At 44.5% G+C, this 22,892-nt stretch overlaps 1 long non-coding RNA gene across 2 annotated transcripts in view; it reads left to right on the forward strand.

The window, feature by feature from the left end:
• LOC120402028 overlaps positions 1–13,303 on the forward strand; it is an 88,264-nt gene extending 74,961 nt beyond the window's left edge. For both annotated transcript variants that reach the window (XR_005596918.1, XR_005596917.1), the window contains one exon: positions 10,449–13,303. This is a non-coding gene — a long non-coding RNA (uncharacterized LOC120402028). The remainder of the gene's footprint in view (positions 1–10,448) is intronic.
• The last annotated feature ends 9,589 nt before the right edge of the window (positions 13,304–22,892 follow it).

The following is a 22,892-nucleotide window of genomic DNA, read 5'->3' on the forward strand; positions in this document are numbered from 1 at the left end:
TTGAAATTATAGGATGTGTTCTCCCTGTTCTCATAGACTAATAGACTTTAAGGTCAGAAGGGACCATTATGATCTTCTAGTCTGACCTCCTGCACAATGCAGGCCACAGAATCTCACCCACCCACTCTTGTAACAAACCCTTGACCTATGTCTGAGTTATTGAAGTCCTCAATTTGTGGTTTAAAGACTTCAAGGTGCAGAGAATCCTCCAGCAAGTAACCTGTGTCCCATGCTGCAGAGGAAGGCAAAAATCCCCTAGGGCCTCTGCCAATCTGCCGTGGAGTAAAATTCCTTCCTGACCCCAAATATGGCGATCAGCTAAACCCTAAGCATGTGGGCAAGACTCACCAGCCAAACACCCAGGAAAGAATTGTGGGCTTTTAAACAAGAATCACAAAATCTTTCAGAGTTTCCCTACCCCAGAACTATCTGTTACACACAGTTTGACCTTTACCCTTTGCTGTTAGATTTTCCTGTGTACTTTCTTACCCCCACTGCTTCCCTGGATTCCTAGAGAGTGGGGATCAGACCTACATCTTGTTGCTGTCAGTGCAAATCCAACCTGATCATTCTTACCTCATGTCTCTCAGCTTTTGCCAGACTGTGTAGGAGTTCACATTAATACTGCTGCACTATGAAAAGAAGCAGCAGGATAGGAACAGGAATCAAGAGATCTAGGTCCTGTTTACTGCTTTACCCTACAGTTGCATTGTGATGTTGGACACATTGTCATAGATCACTTCTCTGAAAGCTGAGCATATTGTTTCAAGGCTTAATTCATTAATGTTTGTAAAGTGTTTTGATATCCTAAGATGGAAGTGGCTTTAAAATAACAAAGTATTAGTACTATTTATGATTGCCATACTTTCTTCTGAACAGAGGTATTCTTAGTTGGGAGAGTACTTTTGGGGTTAAAAATAAACAACCCCAAGAGTAAAATTCTAAATACCATTTAAATCCAATTTCCACCCCAATTTCTTGATAGTTTCTCCACGAAACAAAATGAATTTTTGGTAGAAAGGCATTCTGGAAAAGTCCACATCATAATTTTCTGTTTCCCCTACTTGGCCCCAGAGATCTGAGCTTCCAGAGGTCCTTCTCCTTAGTAATGCAGATATGAAACAGTCCTTCTTCAGTCTGAGGTTTGAGCAGGTGCAGACCACTGAATGGTGAAGAACAATTTACATTATGCAAATGACAATGCACATTAACTAATTCCAGTCATAAATGTCATTAACAGCAAAAATAGTAACATTTTTCACTATCTAAACCCCATATAGTTTAATTTTTAGAATATAAATTGCGTGTTTCACCTGCATTTGCTTTTGTTTTATTCTTTTGCTTTTTTAACTAGATTGCTAAAAGTAGCAAAACCTGCTCAATACTGTCTAATTATGAAATAATGTCAAAATGACATAACTTAATGGAAAGATCCATACTAATGATTCTTGAATACGTGTCTGACAGTGCTTCTCTCCTTCTTCCCCTCCTGCCCCCTCCTTGTCTTCACTGTGGGTATGTCTTAAAAAAAAAAAAAAAAAAAAAAAGGGTGTTTTTAACCAGGGCTAGCAGCTCGAGTTCAATTCCAGTGCTGTGGTACACCAATCCCTTTTAGATGTTTGGTAGCATGATATGTGCCCCATGAGTTCAGAGACATGTATTGTAGACACTCCAGACTCTAGATGGTACAGGCCTTAGCCTTTGGTGGGTTTCCATTAAACACTCACACACATCTAATAAATGAAGGAGACTTCTTGATTAGAATTGGCAGAAAAGAAAGGGTGCAAATATCCTAGCTACAAGTCTTGGTAGTTAGCAATTAGAGAGAAAGATACTGAAAATTTCCGAATTTCACCCAAGCAGCAGTCCAATGATAGGACACAACAGAAGGACACCCCAGATTTCCATGGGTTCAGTAACTGCAAGATCTCGCTAAATCAGTTGTGTCAAACTCATTCAGTGGAGAAGACAAACTTCCATTTTTACTTATGATCTGTGAGGCAGAGTATAAACTAAGGACTCTTTTCTCCCCTCAGTCCACAAAGGAACTGCCACTGATGTCAATGGAAGGGGCTCACAAAGATCAATGATGAGTTATGGCCTTTAGGAAGCAACTAAGTGTTTAGTTATTTACTGGCCTTGCTGTTGCATTCAGAAGGAAAATATGCTGCCTTTTAGGACCACTGCATTTCCCCTCCCCTTTGTTTCATTTACTTCCCCATCCACCTTTCCCTGCTTCTTTCCCTCTTCTCTGTGTTTATCTTTTTTCCCCTTCTATTTACTTCCCTATAGGAAATCCCAAATTCCACCCCCCGGAGGGGGCCACTGCTTTCCCACTCCCTCTGCTCAAATGATCAGCAAGGAAATAGTTAACGTTGACATTTAAAGTATCCATATTAGGCTTATGTGTAAACATTCTGAAGTAGCTGGAAGAGTTTACACCTCTCAGTCCTTTCTTGGGGCTGTCTGTGACTCAGGTAGACATCACTGCATTGGTTTACACTCTGCTCATGTTTATAAACTTTTCTTCACATTCATGAGAACTGGAAACATTTTTTTTTTAAATAATTGAGAAGCTACAGAATCTGAATACACCATGTAGGCCCCCAAATATGTGTCACAGGCTGAATTTGTCCCACTGGCTATGAGTTTGACACTTCTGATGAAAATAATCTTAGATCCTTGGTCTCTCAGGCCTACTCTTGCTCCACTCCAGCTGTCTGGACATCACCTGGTCATCATGTTAGGGTCATTTCTACATTGTGGTTGGTAACGCAGCTTGTCTTGTTTACAGGCTTCAGTAAGATAGGATTTTACTTCTGCTGCTAGCTCTCCAACTCCAGATCAGACTCTGGAGCTCTTGTCTAAGGTGACCAGATGTCCTGATTTTATAGGGACAGTGCCGATATTTGGGTCTTTTTCTTATATATGCTCCTATTAACCCCTCACCCCCGTCCCGATTTTTCACACTTGCTGTCTGGTCACCCTACTCTTGTCATCTGCTTCCCCAAGCTCTTTAAGGGCTGCTCCTCCTAGCTCCAGCTGTCCTGGCTCTATTTGAGGCCATCTGTTGGGGCCTGCTGCCTGACTCCCTCTCATGGCCAGCTTCCAAGCTACTCCCTTCAGCATACTGCTCAAGAAACAAGCTATGCGCGCCTCTCCCTATTTTTGATTCTCTGTGCTTCTGGGAGGACACTTCCCCTTCTAGTCTCTGCTCATCTAAAATGTCCAAAATGTCATGTGGCCCAACCCTTTTCCCTCCAGGTCATTCAGGAGGTCGAGAACAGTAACCAGTAATGAGTCAGCAGTTTCATTACATATATTTGTAGTTATATTGTGTTAGAAAATATACTGTGGCAGGGTCTCTCATGCTTATGTTCTTTGCACTCCTGACATCTGTTCCTAATTTTTAGTTTATAAAAAAAAAAAAGTCTGTGCACATTATTAACATGTATGTAGCTTGTGGTGACATGAACATTTTTATGTCAGATGCTATGGGTTTAATTTTCAAATCTGGTTTTCTAAACAAGATGCCTCAAATCTTGCATTTCAGGCATAAATGAGCACTTGGGAAATCAAGTATGTGCTAGGTGCCTATATGCAAATCTGAGTGCTCAGATGCCCAACTTTAGCTTCCCAAGTTTGAAAAGTGTGTTTCCCATATATACTCTTTAGATGGCAGAAAAGAATGACTTGGTTGTGTACTGTGGATTCCTTGTGCTTTTGTCTCTTACGTTTGTAGATGAAAAATGGATATTTTCTGGCAAAAGGCACTCAAATACTATGGTGTCGAGGCCACATAAGAAAAGATATATGGACAAAATAGCCATAAGTGTGCTCATATGGGTGCCAGTTCAACAACATACTTAAACATGTACATAACTTTAAGCAATGGATTGACATAATTCAAGCCCTATCAATTACTCTAATTCATCGAGGGAATAGAAAAATACCATGTGACTTATGTGACCAATGAGAGCTAACCATCCATTTCAAATATTGAGCAATTCCTAGTCACTGTTTGCACATTATTTTGAAAATGGAAAGCATAATGTAAGTGCTATGTAGTAGCAGTACATAAATTATCAAATACCTAGAGTAAACTGTTCATAATCAGTACATGGAGGAAGAAAAATATCTAACAAAAATTCATTAAGTAAAGTTGAATAATGAATACATTCAAAGACATTGCAATTGCTCATTGGCATTCTACAAGCAGAAAAGGGCTAAATTCATTGAACAAATTATTTTTTCTAATTATTTGCTCATCTCTGAGGCCTGATCTGCAGAGTTTTTATACTGGTTTAATATTTTTGGCTAGTGGTGTGATTTTTCTACCAAAATTGTTAAATAGAGATAATCCCTAGTGTGGATGCAGTTATACCTAGATGGAGGCACCCTATACCAGTATAGCTTATTTCCCTTTGCTATAGGATAGCTAAACTGATATCCATACAACTGCACCCACCACTTTAACTACACTGGTTTAATTAAAGCAATACAATGTTTGTGCATCGATCTGGCCTAAGAGAGAGAAATAGATATGTGGTAGACATAGAGGCATGTCAATAGAGAGAGAGAGATTTCTGTATTGTACAATTTTATTGTTATTTAAAATTAACAAACAAAAACTCATTTCCACGCTAATATTAAAACTAAAATGTCTCCTTTTTTTGCTCAGTACTCAAAACAAAACTGATTTCTGGGGCATGCTGTTTTTCAACATGCTGTCTGAAAGTCCTCACATGATTCCTCTCCCTTCTGAGGGACAGGCAGCCTTCATCTTTACAGACAGCTCTGCTTACTCTGTCTTCACAACAAAAGTAGGACTGCAAAGGAATTTCTTTTTGATGTCCCATTACATTCTAAATCTACATGTTACAAGATGCACAGGAGGAAGAGACAGCCACCAGGCTCTACCACAGCGGATATTTTTTGGCTGGAGGTTGCTGGCAGCCTGTTCCCTCCTTCTGAAGGTAGCAGGATTGTTCAAGAGAGTGCTGGTTGTGGAGGTTGCCAGTCCAGCAAGCTCTCCTCCTTTCTAGACTCAGAAAAAATGCAGGGAGATACTTTTGATGACGCAGGTCTCCTTTAGGAGATAGCCAAATCCTTCTGTTTAACAAGCCTTCCTAATCCAGCTAGCCAGATTTGCTTTCTTCTGTTGCATAAAATGGACCCTTTTCACTCTGAACCTTGTTTTGAACTGAATTCAGCATAAACTCAAAACAACATTATTTGATGGGATTAATAATTTAAAAAGGGATCTATTTTCTGTTACAACATTAAAATTCCAAATAACTCCCAGCCACCTCTTCAGCTGGGATCCCCTGGTTGATTTAAAGGTCCTGGGGCTCCCAGCCACAGCCAGTGCCCCAGGGCCTTTAAATCTTGAGAGGCCACGCCTCTTCTGGATGAGGCCACGCCCCCCTCAGGACTCCGGCAGTACCGGTAAGTCCTGTAAATTACTTTCACCCCTGGTAGAGTGGCCCGTTAACACTTCTGAAGTCACAGGACAAAAAGAGGGTTTAGTGTGTTACAGATAGTTGTAATAAGCCATAAATCAAGTGCCTCTGTTCGGTCCATGATGTAACTAGCAGAGCAATGAATTTAAGCTCCCAGGCTCATCTTTTGAAAGTATTGTACAGGTTTCCTTTGAAGATGAGGACTGATACATCAGATAGGGAGTGATCGCTTTGTGAAACATGGTCACCCACAGGTGATAAGGTGTTTTTGTCTTTTATTATTTTCTTGTGTGAGTTAATTCGAGAGAGTAGAGAGTGCCTGGTTTTACCCACGTAATTGTTCTCTGGGCATTTAGTGCACTGGATGAGGTACACCACACAGTGTGATAGGCATGCTGTGTTTATTATTGTAGCAGTGGAGATATATCTGAGGGTAGGTCCATACTTACCCGCCGGGTCGACGCGGAGAGTTCGACTTCTCGGAGTTCGAACTATCTCGTCTAATCTAGACGCGATAGTTCGAACTCCGAACGCCTCCCGTCGACTCCGGAACTCCACCACCGCGAACGGCGGTGGCGGAGTCGACGGGGGAGCCGCGGAGTTCGATCCCGCGGCGTCTGGACAGGTAGGAAATTCAAACTAAGGTAGTTCAACTTCAGCTACGCTATTCGCGTAGCTGAAGTCGCGTACCTTAGTTCGACACCCCCCCCCCCCCGTAGTGTAGACCAGGCCTGAGATTTTGCAGGCAGGGTCTGGTGCTGTGTCCATTTGTTATGCATAGTGGCATAGATACCGACTCCATGGGTGCTCCAGGGCTAAGCAACCACCGGCAGCCAGCTCCTCCCCCTCCCCACAGAGCCTCCAACCTATCAGTGGCCCTGCTAATCAACTCCTCCCCCTCCCTCCCAGTGCCTCCCACCTGCCACAATCAGCTGTTCTGCAGAGTGCAGGAGGTGCTATGGGGAGGGGGTGGAAGTGGGGGTGGAGCCTGAGGCAAAGTGGGGGTTGGGCACCCCGGGGGCAAGGAGAAAGCTGGTACCTGTGCACTGTGGTACCCTACTGGCAGGACCATCCTTAAGCATACCTGAAAATTTGGGGTACCCCTGGGTCTTAGTGTCCAACCTTCTGCCTCTTCCTATCCCTGTTCTGACCCTTCCTGCAGGCTCCCACAGCTGGCTGCTGCAGCCTGGTGACTCTTACTCCAGAGGGGATCTAGTAACTTAAAGCCTCCAGCCTGCCAGACCTATTAGCACAACATTGAAACTATTAAAGAGCCATTCAAGGGGTAATGAAGCCATTTAACAGGCACTTGCCAACCCCCAGGTATGTACTGTCAGTTTCTGAATGTACTGACAAAAACAGCTGTGCATGCCTGTAATATTTACTCAGAACATGTTAGTCTACAGGACCTTAGTTTAAAATTTGCTTTAAAAATATTTCATTACTGTCTTGCTGAAGATGATAAAATCACCTCTCTAAAAAATCCTTGAGGAGGGCCCTTACAGAGACCACCCCCCTTTCCTGCCAGATAGCTGGACAACCGAGTTTCCCTTTCTTTACTTCTATTTGATGAACTAGTTTTAAGAGAACCCTCTAGCAAAGTCAGTACCTTAGTAAGATATAAAATCCTTTGTTATGCCTAAAATCTTTGGAAACATATTTTTTAAAGTTGGTGAAATTTCATAAACATGTGTATTGTTATGGAGATCACACACACTAGTGTTCCCTTTTTCTAAAAGCAATGAACACTGGTGTGAACACACTAAACCTTTGTGACTGATTAATTTAAAATAATGTCTTTGTTTCAGTGAGTTAAATATGTAGTAATCTGGAATGATTAATATATGAAGGCTTAAGAGTACATTTAAAATATAAAATCAGCTTAGAAATACTGATTAAGAAAATGTGAAACAGAGAAGAGCTGCATCATGTATTCCATAATATTTAATGTTGTATTCAGCAAGACAGCTGACTTGCCCTTACTACGAAGTTTTTGCAAATAAATCTCTGACAAACTTCAGGGTATATCAAAAAACCCGTGACTGACATTTTTTATTCCCAAGTTTAGTGCTTTTAATTAGGTACCTTCTGCATGTCCAGTCTTCATCTTCTGGCATGCAGTGGAAAACATGTTCCATTTTCTTTAGAAAGAAATTGCAGAAGAGTGTTTTTTTTTTCAAATGTCATTTGCTTCATTTGGATTCAGGGATTTGGCTGGGAAGGGGGTGAGCAGGGTGGGGAAGGGAAGAGAGGAAGGAGACAGTGGGGAGAGGGCGGACCCTGGGCAGAGTGGGGCGCAGCAGGAGTGGAGTATGGGCGTGGCCACAGGTAGGCTGGGGAGCTAGCCTCCCCAAACGGCAGCCTCACCCACCGCCCATGACAGCAGGTAAGAGCGGGTCGGCTTCCGCACACCCAGTGTGCAGTCTCCTTAGGCAGGGGCTGTATTCACAGAGCCGAAAGCGTCAGCACCATGCATTCTGCATGAGGGAGAGGGTACGGGGATCCCTGCGGCGAACTGTGACTCTCTCCCTCAGGATCTTTCTGTCAGAGTCTGTCAACCTCCTTCCAGAATGGCTGCTGTGTGTCAGTCTCTTCTGGCCCCTCCCCTGCTGCCATCCACAAAGCTCAAAGAAAACCCAGAGGAAGAATTGTCTTGAAAGAGTAAACCCTTTCAAAGCTTACATGTACATGGGAACTTTGTGAAGGCTGAAATCATGAGTCCACAACCCATTTTTGAGAACCACTAAAGATAATGTTGATCATTAGGGATTATTATTATTTGTTTGTTAAGCACTCATAGCGTACCCAATTCTTATTTATTTATTGTGTCCCAGTAGCACCCACAATTTGCTAGGCACTGCTCACACACACAGGAAGACACAGCCAATGTCCCAAAAGCTTAGTATCTAAGGTTCCAACCCTCCAGACACGTGAGCATGTGCTCAACTTCACACATTGAATTTAATGGGGTTTGTCTCGTGCATAAAGCTAAGTATATGCTCAAATGTTTGTGGGATCGAGGCCTAAGAACATAAGCAACAGAACAAGGGGTGGAGGAAAAGGATCCGCTCAAAATAAGTACAATTTGTATATAGTTCATACTTTTAAAAATATCTGCTATAGCTGTGGTTTTTCAACAATGATTTTGGGTGCATCAGTTTTGGGGTGCCCAACTAGAGATATCTTAAAGTAGCTGGATTTCCAAAAGGTAGGCACTCAGCACATTTCTCGAGCTGGTCACCCCAAAACTGAGATGCCCTGACTCACTAATCACTGTTGAAAGACTTGTCCTTTAATTTTAAAAATTAAATTAACACATATCAGCTGAACCCAGCATGCCAACATTCTCTCCATTATTAATTGGCCAGATTCTAGCAGGCATCACAGAAAAACTGGGTCTGGAGGAAGAATATGAAGGAGCATAGAATAGTGCCTTACAGATCAGTTTCAGCAGGGCATTCCATGCACATGGGGTAGTGAAAAAGAAGAAGGCGTGGGACGTTTGTGTGATGCTGATAAATGTGAGGACGAGGCTGGCACCAATGGCAGAGCTAAGGAGGCTGGGGTGATATGATAAGAGACAAGTGTGGATAAGTAGGAAGGGGTGGGGTTGTGATGGGCCTTGAAACTGAGGACAAGAAGCTTGTAATTGATGTGGTGAAATGGGGAAGCAGCTGGAGAGATTTAAAAGAGTGGGGTGAAATGATCAAGGCAAAGGGACTAAAGGCAGGGCCAGAGAGAAATCCCTAATGATCTCCAAACACATGTATAAACCGACCATCTTCTAAAAAGAGTCTGAAACCATCCATTCCAACTGAGGCCTGGGTGACTCCCCAAAAGTCATTCTTTTCATTGGCACTCTTGCCTGCTGGCTGCATTTCTGACACTAATGCTTTCATGGGCAGACAAGAAACTTGTCCAATATGACAACAGCAAGGAGACCTACCAAAAGCCAAAGCAATAAATAACAGCTTGTTTGCAGAGTGAACTTTTCCTATGCCTTTTGGAGTGTAGAAGCCCACTAGAACAGCTGTCTTACATGGGCCAAGGGACTGAAAGGCAGGGCTTGAAGCCAAATATTCAGGTATTCTAATTCAAGCTGTACTGCTGCCTTGCTCTATTGCCTTGGGCAAATCACAGGCAGTCAGTTTTTCAGATGCATCTACTAAGTTTAGCCACCTTCATTTTTGGGGTGTCCAGCTTGAGCCATCTAACAGCAACATTTTCAAAAGAGTTCAGCAGCACCAAGTAGCTCCAATCTAGACACCTAAGTAAGTGTCTGGATTTGCAAAAACACTCAGCACCCTGCAGTCTCCATGGTTCTATTGGTTACTGGCAATGCTGAAAATCTGGCCACTTCATTTAGGTGCTGAGATGGGAGCTGAGCTGTTTGGAAAATACAGCTCCCAATTGTGGATACTCCGTACTTTGGAAAAATGTCTCCCTGGACCTAATTTTCATGGATGCTGGGGGTCTGCAGCTTGCTAGAAATCTTGAACACCCCTGAAAATCAAAATCAAAGCATCTCAAGTTGGAAACCTGAAAACGGAGGCACACAAAATTAGTGAATGTATCTGAAAACATTGCCCTTTTATGTCTGTCTGTTTTTCCAGGGATGTTGTGGAAATTAATTAATGTTAAATTTTCAGAAGCACCCAGCTGACTTAGACTCCTAGGTCCCATTTTCAAAAGTGAATTGAAGGGAGTTAAGTGCCTAAATACCTTTAAAAATCTTGGCTGAAGGCACTTAGGAACCTAAATCTTATTGAAAGTCAGTGGAATTTAGGCTTCTAATTTATTCCCAGATTACTTTTGAAAATGGGAATTAGGCTCCTAAGTGATGTAGATGCTTTTGAAAATGTTACCCAATGTTTGTTCAGTACTTTGAAAATGTACAGAGCAAAATATAGTCTATGTACTATTGTGAATTTGCAAAAACAAGCACTGGAAATGAGAGGGGATTTTTTGTTTTGTTTTGTTTTTTAGATAATCTTCCTTAATTCAGGACTTGAGCAGCAGCTTTTAACTGAAACCCAACAGAATGCACCAGCAGTAGGAAAAGAGCATTGAAGCAAGATAGGTGAATAGCCTGTGACCTCTCTGGACTCAGGATGGAGTTTGCAGGAGCCATCTTGAGAGGAAAGAGAGCAGTTCCAAAGCAGCCACACCAAACTCTGGCTGCAACAAACCCCTGACCTGGGGAAAACTAGTCCTGCTATCAGGAAGAGAGCAGCAGTCACACTGGGTCCCAGCCTGAGAGGAACGTGTCAGCTAGCAAATGCAGACCTGCAAGATGACCTTTCACCATCATTTCTATCGCTAATGCTAAGAGGAGCTGACCAGGAGATCTGCACCTGTCTAGTTTCAGAGAAGAAAAGCTGCAGCCATCCTCTAGCCCAGAGCAGCAACACACATGCCTGTTCCTGAAGGCTCCACCAGCCAAATTACTGTGTTCCAGAAGGGCCAGTGTCCTGGTAGGTGACCAGACTCATTGACTCATCCACCTGACCTGGAGGCCTAATCTGGATAAGTGTAAGCAGTTCCAGAGGCACACCTCTGCAACTCCTTTCTGAGCTAGAACAGGGTATTAGATAGACTCTTGGACAACATGTATGCAGACTGTGGGCTTCAGACGCCACTGTCTTTTGTCTTGTGTTGTCACCAACACTTTTACAAGTTTAGTGTAAAACGCTACCACATGGGAATGGCTGTACACTCATTCTGCACAGGCGTAAATGATTAGGTGAGATGCAAGTCAGTGATGAATTGAGCCTTATGTACTCCATGGGCCAGATTCTTGGCTGTTGTAAATCAGCCTAGTTCCTTTTATGGCAATGGAGCACCTGAGACTCCAACTTCGTATTTCTGCTACTACACTTCTGTTATGAAGACCCATTGCAGGCAGCAGCTTTGGCTTCCTGAGCTCTGTTGTAGGCCGTTTTTGTCACATGACTTAGGGGTCTATGATCTCTGTTTTTTCTGCTAATTTATCTCCTGGAGCTTTCTACAAATAACAGCAAAAGATCTCCAGGTCCCTCTGCTTCTGTTGATGGTGGAGGTAGAGGGGGGCAAGGGTGTCTAACAAATACATAATTTTCTTCTCACTTCATTGTTCTCTCTCCATCTGAAATGGCAGGTGTGCTGAGCAGGAATGGTGTGTGAATCGATTTGGAGGCAATCAGTGACACAGCAGCTGGCCAGAGCCGAACACCAAGTCATCGATCGGCTCCAAATCAATTTGCACACCGCTCCTGCTCACGTTACCTGCCATTTCAGACAAAGAGGGAACAGTGAAGTGAGAAGAAAATTGCACAAAAGTACACTGGGACCTTTCTAAATAATCTGAGAGGTCACTTACTAGCCACCCTTCCCTTCTTGTACGTGTGTCTATACTATAGATGAAAGTATGTGATGGGGCTATATTGCTATGCCTTGTTCCATGGCTTAGATGCTATTGAAAGGGAACACAAGGCACTGGGAGAAACACTGATGACTAGCAGATAGCCTGGATAAGACACACTGGGCTGGATTCTCTGTTGCCTTGCACCTTCTGTATTAGCTAGTTACACTAGTGCAAAGTGGGTATAAGGCTCTGCCATTCTCAGCTGCTCAGGTGTAAACAACGACCCGAGGTGACAGACAGTGGAGAATCAGGCCCTTTAGTTTGTGAACACACTTATCAGTGAACTGGTTTTTGTATGTTTTAATAATACAGATGTTGTGCATGCCTGGAAGGCCTTCCATCTGCAGATGTCAATGTGCTTTATAAGCATCCATGAATTAAGACTCCCAGCACTCATGTCAGGTAGAAGGGAGTTATTACCCCCAGTAACAAGATGTGTGTCAAGCATAATTGCTTTGTCACTTTGGTTTGATGGTGCTTTCCCTTTCCCCTTCCTTTGTACGTATCTTCCCATCTAATTTGGACTATAGACTCTTTTGAGCACGGACCTTGGTCCCAATTCATTCCCCGATCCAGTGCAGGGACCAAAGGAGGCAGCTTGTGCTTCCCTATCCTGAGGTACCATTGGCCGGTCTGGCCCGGGCACAGGTCAGAATTGCCATGAAGGATACCCTAACCTGTGCCCCAGTTATCAGGGCTCTATGGGCCTTGCAGCAGCTAATGAATACCTGAGGCATAGGAACACCCAGGGCACATACTGAATGTCCCCTTTCCCAGAGGCTCTTGCACTGGGGCACAGCTGCATCATGCACTGTGGGTATTTATGTGGGGGAGTTTAGCCAGTGCAAAATGATCATAGGGTAGCCATGAATTAGGCACCCTATCTTCATCCATGCCTGCACAGCACCAAAGTGTCAATGCACAGCAATGTCCATAAACTGCCATAGACAACAATATGAATAATTATTTTACTGATCAGGAAAGTGAGGCACTGCATGATTGAGTAAATTGCCCAAAGTCATATTGCAAGTCAATGCCATATCTTGACTCAACACTTAATCACATTTAATCACTGGATCATGCTGCCTCTCTTCTTAATAAAATAAAACGATGTAGATAGCATACAGCTAAATACATTTGAAAGATGCAGTGGAAGCTAGGATAGGGGCTCTTTATTTGTTCTGCTGCAGTTCAGGACATGGTGAGTGCATAAACAGAGCAGAGAGCTGCATTCCTTGCATTGCTTTGGGGGTTAGCAACTGAACTAGGCAAAATGAAAAACACTGAACACAGGTCCTGCCAGGTTCAGTAGAAGAAGAACTAGTTTTCAACTACTTTATTATTCACTAATTATTAATGCAAGGATTGACTACATGCTTATCTGTTTACAGTGGGTTAGATTGCAGATAGTCCTAAAGCAGAAGGAAGGAAGGAACGAAGGAAGGGTTCTCCACCTCACCCTTTGCACAGGACTCTTACATCACTTAGATTGTGAACTCTTCGAGGCAGGGATCTTATGTTCTTATGAACGGCCATACTGGGTCAGACCAAAGGTCCATCAAGCCCAGTATCCTGTCCTCTGACAGTGGCCAATGGAAGGTGCCCCAAAGGGAATGAACAGACAGGTTATCATAGAATCCTTTGTGGGGAGGGATAGCTCAGTGGTTTGAGCATTGGCCTGCTAAACCCAGGGTTGTGAGCTCAATCCTTGAGGGGCCATTTACAGACTGGGGTTTAAAAAAAAAAAAAAAAAAAAATCTGGGGATTTGTCCTGCTTTGAGCAACAGGTTGGACTGGATGATCTCCTGAGGTCCCTTCCAGCCTTGATAGTCTATGATTGTATATTCCAAATCTGCAGTTTGGATGACTATCAAGTGATCCATGCCCTGTCACCCAATCCCAGCTTCTGGCAAACAGAGGCTAGGGACACAATTCCTGGCTATTAACCATTGATGGACCTATTTTCCATGAATCTGTCTAGCTCCCTTTTGAACACCATTATAGTATTTGCCTTCACAACACCCGCTGGCAAGGAGTTCCAGAGGTTAACAGTGCATTGTGTGAAAAAATACTTTCTTGTGTTTGTTTTAAACTTGCTGCCTATTAATTTCATTTGGTAACCCCTGATTCTTGTGTTATGAAAAGAAGTAAATAACACTTCCTTGTTCACTTTCTCCACCCCACTCATGATTTTATAGACCTCTATCATGTCCCTCCTTAGTAGCCTCTTTTCCAAGCTGAAAATTCCCAGTTTTATTCATCTCTCCTCATACGGAAGCTGTTCTATACCCCTAATCATTTTTGTTGCCCTTTTCTGAACCTTTTCCAATTCCAATATATCTTTTTTGAGAGGGGAAAACCATATCTGCATGCAGTGTTCAAGGTGTGGGTGTACCAGGGATTTATATAGAGGCAATTTGATATTTTCTGTCTTATCTATCGCTTTCTTGATGATTCCCAACATTCTGTTTGCTTTTTTGACTGCCACTGCACATTGAGTGGATGTACTCAGAGAACTATCCACAATGACTCCAAGATCTCTTTCTTGAGGGGTAACAGCTAATTTAGACCCCATCATTGTATATGTATAGTTAGGATTATGCTTTCTGACGTGCATTACTTTGCATTTATCAACATTAAATTTCATCTGCCATTTTGTCACCCAGTCACTCAGTTTTGTGAGATCCTTTTGTAGCTCTTCACAGTCTGCCTGGGACTTAACTATCTTGAGTAGTTTTGTATCATCTGCAAATTTTGCCACCTCACTGTTTACCCCTTTTTCCAGATTGTTTATGAATATGCTAAATAGGACTGGGCCCAGTACAGATCCCAGTTTGCCTGGTACTGAAGTGAGGCTTACTGGCCTGTAGTTGCCAGGGTCACCTCTGGAGCCCTTTTTTAAATTTGGTGTCACATTAGCTATCCTCCAGTCATTTGGTACAGAAGATGATTTAAATGATAGGTTACAGATGACAGTTAGTAGTACTGCAATTTCACATTTGAGTTCCTTCAGAAGTCTTGGGTGAATGCCATCAGGGCCTGGAGACTTATTACTGTTTAGTTTATCAATTTGTTCCAAAACCTCCTCCTAATGACACCTCATTGGGATAGTTCCTCAGATCGGTCACCCAAAAAGAATGGCTCAGGTTTGGGAATCTCCCTCACATCCTCAGCAGTGAAGACTGATGCAAAGAATTCATTTAGTTTCTTCGCAATGGCCTTATTGTCTTTGAGTGCTCCTTTAGTAACTCGATCATCCAGTGGCCCCACTGCTTGTTTAGCAGGCTTTCTGCTTCTGATGTATTTAAAAAAAAATGTTATTACTTTTGGAGTCTTTGGCTAGCTGTTCTTCAAATTCTTTTTTGGTCTTTCTAATTATATTTTTACACTTCATTTGCCAGAGTTTATGCTCTTTTCTATTTTCCTCATTAGGATTTATCTTCCACTTTTTAAAGGATGCCTTTTTGCCTCTCACTGCTTCTTTTACTTTGTTGTTTAACCATAGTGGCTCTTTTTTGGTTCTCTGACTATGTTTTTTAATTTGGGGTATACATTTAAGTTGAGCCTCTATTATGGTGTCTTTAAAAAGTTTCCATGCAGCTTGCAAAGACCATCTTTGTTTTGAGCACCTAGCACAATGGGGACCTGGTCCATGCCTAGGGCTCCTAATTCATCATAATTAGTAACAGCTCTGGGGCTCAAGAGAGCACAGGGTCTGCATGTCAGATGCTCCCCCTGAGAGAAAGTGGACAAATGGAACCATGCAAATAGTTAGCTGGTTTAACCTTAGAGTGGGATCTTGCAAATTATTATATCCCCTGTCGATGCAATAGGGACGTGTGTGTCTGTGAGACACAGTGCCTCTGGTGTTCTCCCCGAGGTGGTGCACTTTCACCTCATACTGTGGGCTCTGCATGCAAGCACAAAGTAGCCAAGTAGTTGCAATTTAGTCTACATATTTTTTGTGTACCTTATCAACCTTTACATGTGCTGGAGGCTTTGCACTTGTACACTGGGCATGCACTAAAAGGTGCCCATGTCTGGGATTCTAAAATACATTTCAGTCCATCTTTAAAGGGACATAACAGGTCATTTCAAATTTGTGGCTATCAAAAATAATTGCGGAAGTCAAAATGTCATCATTTCTCTGGGAGTATTAAAAACACAAAGGCCATGGTGGCGAGGGTGGAAAAAGAGCTGGCTGATGGAGTGCTTTACTCATCTGACACGTGCTGATGCTTTTCATCCACCCCCATTAATCTCAGACCTGTGGATCTTGCCTACCCAGACTCGATTTTAGCTGTTACTATGAAAGTAGCCTCCCCTTTTGAGGAGTATATAGGAGGGGAACTTGATTGCTCAGAGGATTGCTGATGGGCTATTGGGCTTTCAGAACCAACCTTAGCATTTTGCGTGGGCCTGCACAATAATTTTTCCAGCATAAGAGATTCCTGCTCACTGTAATCACATCACTATGTATAGGGCTGGCCTGGAGAACCTGGAGAGGGTTAGTGAGATGATTCTTTTGGGTTGTAAAAAATGTAATTGACTCACTGTAGACATGAAAATGTGTATGTGTGTGTGTGTATCTCTTTAAATGCACTTCTCAGTATGCACACAGCCGAGAGTTGCCAACTTTCTAATAGCAGAAAACCCCACCCCCTGTCCTACCCCTTCTCCAAGGCCCTATCCCTCACTCACTCCATCCATTCTCGCTCCCTCACTCACTGTCCCCCACCCTTGCTCACTCGCTCATTTTCACTGGGCTGGGGCAGGGGATTGGGGTAAGGGAGGGGGTGAAGGCTCCAGCTTAGGGTGAGGGCTCTGGGGTGGAGCTGGGGACGAGGGGTTTCAGGTGCAGGAAGGGGCTCCAGTTTGAGGCTGAGGGGGGTTGGAGTGGGGCTCTAGGCTGGTGCAGGAGATTAGGGTGTGGGAGGGAGTACGGGCTCTGGGGGTGGGGGCAGAAATGAGAGACTCAGGGTGCAGGAGGAAGCTCCAGGCAGGGGCATGGGGCTGGGCCACGGGACGGGGATGGGCTGTGGGCTCTGGGAAGGAGTTTGGGTTTGGGAGGGATTCTGAGCTCGGGCAGGGGTTGGGGCAGGGGATTGGGAGTGGTTGAGGGCTTGGGGTGTGGGATCTGGGTGGCGCTGACCTCAGGCAGCTCCCAGGAAGCAGCCAGCATGTCTAGCTCCTAGGCAGAGGCACAGCCAGGAGACTCTGCATGCTCCCCCCACAGCAGGTGCCACACCCATAGCTCTCATTGGCTGCGGTTCCTGGCCAATGGGAGCTGCAGAGCTGGCACTTGGGGCAGGGGCAGCGCGCAGAGCCCCTGTGACCTCCCCTCCACCTAGGAGATGGACATGTTGGCTGCTTCCTGGGAGCCACATGGAGCAGGCAGGGAGCCTGCCTGCCCCCCTCTGCCGCCAACTGGACTTTTAATGGCCTGGTCAGCGGTGCTGACTGGAACCACCAGGGTCTCTTTTCAACCGGGTGTTTCGGTCGAAAACTGGACACCTGGCAACCCTAACACAGCCTCCTGCTGTGGAACTGGAGCCCAGCTGCCTGTGCTGGAGTCCCACACAGTTGCAAATGTTTTTTAAAAAGATTTGAAAGGGACAGTTGTCTGATAAATTGATGGTTGGGGCAGGGGCGGCTCTATGTATTTTGCCGCCCCAAGCACTGCAGTCAGGCGGCTTTTGGCAGCGTGCCTGCGGGAGGTCCGCCAGTAACGCGGATTCAGTGGCATGCCTGCGCGGGAGGCCTGCCGGTCCCGCGCCTTCGGTGTACTCGCTGCCGAATTGCCGCCAAAGCCGTGGGACCAGCGGACCTCCTGCAGGCATGCCACCGAAGGCAGCCTGACTGCCACCCTCACGCGACCACCAGGCTGCCCCCTTGCGGCTTGCCGCCCCAAGCACACGCTTGCTGCGCTGGTGTCAGGAGCTGCCCCTGGTTGGGGGACACTAGGCCCCTAGCTGGTGACCTGTTATGTGCATTCTGATGATGTCTACCCCTCTTTATTTTTTCATTCATAGGGTTTCTATGACATTCTTCCCCATAGTATCTGAGCACATAACAAACACTGATGGATTTAGCTTGGCAACACCCATGTGAGATGAAGAAGAATTATAATACCTACTGTGTAGATGGGAATCTGAGACAGAGAGAACAATTAAGAGCCTGTTCCTGCTCTCGTGAAATCAGTGTCAAAATTCCCATTGGCATCTAAAAAACAGAATCAAGCCCCTAGTGACTTGCCTGAAGTCACACAGGAAATCAGTGGCAGAGGCAGGAACAGAACTAGCTATATCTCTGGGTTCTTACAGTGGCACTCATCACTGTAGTAGCGGAGTGCCTTGCAAGAGCAAGAACAACCGTCTCTCTCTCTCTCTTTTATGTCCTTGCTGCCAACATTAGGTTGTTAAGATTTGTTTAATGGGATTTGAGAGACCTGGGTTCTCTTCCCCACTCTGTCACTGGCCTGATGGGTGACTTTGGGCAAGTCACTTCCCTTCTCTGTGACTCAGTTCCCCAAGCTGTAAAACAGGGAGAAGGATACTGACCTCCTTTCTAAAGCACATTGATGAAAAGTGATATACAGGAGCTAGGTATTATTCTTAATGATTATGGAATGTAAAAGTGTTGGTGTCAAGAAGAGTGCAATTCTTGGGCTAACAAGTGAGTCCTGCATTTAGCTTGGAAAGTGGGCAGATTAAGGGTCATTTTTGTTCCATTTGCTAGTAATTTCCATAGTCTTGCTCCAGCAACAGGGAAGCTAAGGCAAAAATCTTACTGTCTTGACGAAGGTCACTGAGGGAGCTGGTGTTAGAACCAGGATTAGGAGTCCCTTGTTCTGGATTGTATCCACTAGACTATACTGACTCTAATGATAGTGAGCTGTGCTTCCTAGTGACTGAGCTCATATTGACTGCTGGGCATTGGAACCTAGCCAACTGACTGGGAGGGAGTTTACTTGGCCATAGTGCTATCAGCAGTAGTCTTAATGGCTGTGAACTGATCTGGTTCTTGGATCCTCCTCAGAAATTAAGGACATTTTCATAGACTCCAAAAGCCAGGCTTGGGCTTGGGCATCTGTTAGGAATCAGTTGTGGTCTTTAGGCAAACCAGTATCAGATTTTCAACCCTTGTGATGCCAGTGTATGTTTTCAAGGCTGGCTTTGTGAGGAAAAAGGCAGCTGATGTACCTTTTTAGAATTAAAGCTTTACACTCCCAGGCTCCTCCTGAATTAAGGGGCACCAGAAATTATGGGTTTCATGAGGCTCAAAGGGTGGTTTGAACAAGGTGCTAAGAACTGACACTTGTTACCTCTGACACTGTGCAGTGTCCAAGCCACAAAACCAACCCCACACTTAGCTCTTGTTGGTAGTTTAAGCAGAGGATGCAGCTTTAACAGGGAAAAGCTATTCACTCTTAGATGAGCTCTCTCTGGGTCAGCATTGAACTGTATTGGTTGGATAGCATGGGGGAAGCTTGCATTGCTCATGTCTCTTTTGTACCTATGCCATTGATAAACAGAGGATTTCTTTTCCCAAGCCTTCAGGGAACCCATTTAAAAAAAACCCACAGAGGAAGGAGCGGGGGAAATATATATGGTAAACTAAGAAAGCTCAAATTCTGACTTTGGCCTCTAATTTCACCAGTTGGGAGCTGGTTCTTGCACACCCATTGGGGACCTCTGCAGATCCTTGACTCTGTGTCATTATCTCCGCCCCCCAGGGCCTCTCAGCTCAAATTGCCACATTTTGTTCTTCTTGATCAATTTGAGACTGACACAAAATGGAAATGCAATGCCACCTGACCCAGACATCTGATAATGGCTGGGAAAATTGTACATTCATGCCCATAACCATACTTACAAGATGCAAGGAAATGCAACTTAACCTGCCACAATCCCAATTATTTCTCACTCCTGCAATCTTGTAACCTGGCATGGGAGACTGTACTGATAGGTTTAACATTCTTACACATAACACATAAAGCCTTCTGTGCCCCAAGTAATCTGTTAGGACGAATCCAGAGGGATAATGGACTTCATGCAAGGGCCCCTATACAAATGTTCCCAGTGAAAGCCCCCACCATATCCAGAACCCCAAGTAATGAAGCTCCTGTGAGGTGTCCAAAGGCGAGGGACTCTGCTATGGTGGTGATGGGAATTTGGGCTTTGTTTGCTTTCTCCCTATGGAACTGGGCTTCGATTTGCTACAGCTACTGTTGGGCCATAACCAATTCTGCTTGCCTTACTAATGGCTTGTCTACACTGGGAAAGGAATCATGGGAGTTTGTGAGTTTGACTCCCATCCCAGAAATCCAATAGATTCCAGTAGGTATCCCACAGGGGGCTGCAAGAAAACCCCCAGAATACACTGAGTCTAGCCACAGCAATATTACACCATGGGATATCAGCCCAGAAAAAGCATAGAGCTGTGACTCACCCCAGGGAAATGGATTAAGTCAGCATAAACAAAGTGATGTGGCTGCACAGTTTCAGTATGGTTACACCAGTATAATTCCAGCAGAAAAACGTATATTGGAAATACTTTCCCTGGTAGATAACCCCGAAGGCTGGCTCTGCTTCTGAGAGTATTTATTCCCGCTCCCCCATCCTGATGCTGTCCTTGTTGTTAGAGGAACACTCCCCAAAGGTCAGAGTAGTATTTAAATGTCAGCTGCACACCAAATACCCGAACCCCGCAGTGACAGAGCTGTTTTGGGGCTAGAGCTTCAAAAGATCAGAGCTTTGATTTTGCCACCTAAATAAAAGTTGGTGCCTCAGTGGGGGCACAGCTGTTTTGGAAACCTGTCTCTTAATGTGTCTGCTTCTTTGTAAGTGTTTCTCTTCTGTTTCGCTTGAAGGATTTAGCCCAATTCCTCCCCCCTCCCACTCGCTGATTTTCCGAACCAGCCTCTGAGGATGCGGGGCTCGCTTGTTTCTTAAAGTAGCCGAGTTTTGAGGTCAACAGGTTCGGCGCCTGCCGTACTGGGATTTGTCCTCACGATGGCGCCAACTGCCTGCAGACGCCAAGCCAGCGGCGCTGAAAAAGCGGCTGCTGCCCTCCTCCCTCTCCCGGTGAGGCGGTCAAGCCTCCCCCGGGGAAGGCATTAGCCATTGTCACGCGCCTCGCTCCATGCGCTCAGCCGAGCTGGGCCTGGGCGAGCTGTGGCGGCCAGAGGGGGGCTCAGAACGCAGATCAGCTCAGCCCCCTCCCCAGGCTGGGACAGCTACAGGGGGAGAAGTGGGGGGTGGAGAAAAGGGGTGAAGGGCGGGAGAAGTGTGAGGAGAAAGGAAGGGGGGAGGACAGGAGGAAGGAGAAGTGTGCTTGGGGTTGGACAGGATTGACTGGGCACTGGGAATTAGTTGTTAGGATTTGTTACCTACCAGTAGCAGCATACAACAGTGTTTAACCTTCAGTTCTGTCCCAAGGAATGGCGAGCACAGGGTCTCTTAAGCAGAAATTATGTTAACCCGTTTGTGCCCAGAGCCCATGATCTCCTGGGTCAGTTTGGACTTGGGATGGGGGGTGGAAATACTCTGTCTTCATCTCCTCGCTATCACCCAGTCCCAACCACATTTACATATAACAACCACATTTACATAGCACCTCATCCCAAATACAAACCATAAGATCATCTCAATTCTTTTCTATTTATTTTAGACCCTACAAAAAAGTTGCAGAGCTGCCTCCTTGGTTTCCACCCTCCTCACCTACCTTTATGGGCTGAAGTCCCCTGGGTGGCAGCCCCAGCTTCTCATTCATCATCATAACAACCGTTTAGTGTAAAATTAACAACAACTTAACTACTGCAGCAATAAACGTGGCCCTGCATTACCGCAGATTGATGAGGATTACTTAGTTACAATCAGCCGGTGTGCCGACTGGAGAAATAAGGAAGAGTTTGCCAAATCGATGGAGTTCTTGCAAAGTTTAAGGCTTTATCTCCCCCTAATTGCACTGCTGATCCTCGTGTGTGTGGTTCCCCCCACCTAGAAAGTTTTGTTGAGACACACGTTGCTTTGCAAAAAGAACAAGACTAAAAATGATGACTCTGGTTTACCTAAATCTGCTTGTATGTGTATGTGCAACCTATTCTCTCCATAACCTCAATTCAGTTAGACTTGGAAGCTTCCCCCCTCCCTCCTCATTTAGTGCTTTGGGGGTTTAAATATGCTGTTTAACCTCATAAAGCATTTAAAAATGGGACCCTGAACACACTGAACATCAATTCTGAAACAATGCCGACAGAGAAAGAAGGAGGACAACAGACAAATTGTTCCAGAATCAAACTAATGCAATTGGGTTGGTATATATGCCTTTCATTTCCCATGTAAACTCAGAAATGCTCATCACAACAAACAAAAGACAAGGGGAAAATAGTTAAGCACACCTAGAGCTGCATCCAGACAAAAGAAGAAAGAGACTAAACAAACCCGAGGTTTTCTATTTCTCCCTGAGCCAAGTAATCCCTTTGATTACATCTAATACCTGCCAAAACCCAGATGGTATGCCCACCCATCTCACAGTGTGATAATGCCACATTGTGAAATCTACCCATTAATATTAATTGTCAGCTAGAGAATCTGTCTGAACTACTAAAGCTTGAGATTGCCTTGAGAAAGCAGGGCATGATTTAGCAGGGATTTCAAGATAATTCTCATTCTTTCATTCGGTATCTCACATATGTAGAATGTTAAATAATAGCCCTAGAATGCCTTTCTAATTTCTGCAGATGTCTGCCTCTCGCAATCCTGGTCTTAAACTGCGGTACATTTGGGGTCTGCACTGGCTGACCAAAATATTACTTTGAATTGCTGTGGGCTTGCAGGCTACATGAATGCACAGTGTATGCCATAGAGAGAATTCTAACTCACTGCTTGAATTGGATGTGCCCTAGCATGCAATGTGTGACTCTTTCTTTTTATTTCTATCACTTTCCAAATACCCTCTCAATAATTGACTTGGTAATCCTTGAAATGCATTATAGAAACTCCTTTCCACCCTGATTTATTATA

Source organism: Mauremys reevesii, linkage group 3 (genome assembly GCF_016161935.1).
Source record: "Mauremys reevesii isolate NIE-2019 linkage group 3, ASM1616193v1, whole genome shotgun sequence".
In the NCBI taxonomy this organism is placed as follows: domain Eukaryota; kingdom Metazoa; phylum Chordata; order Testudines; family Geoemydidae; genus Mauremys; species Mauremys reevesii.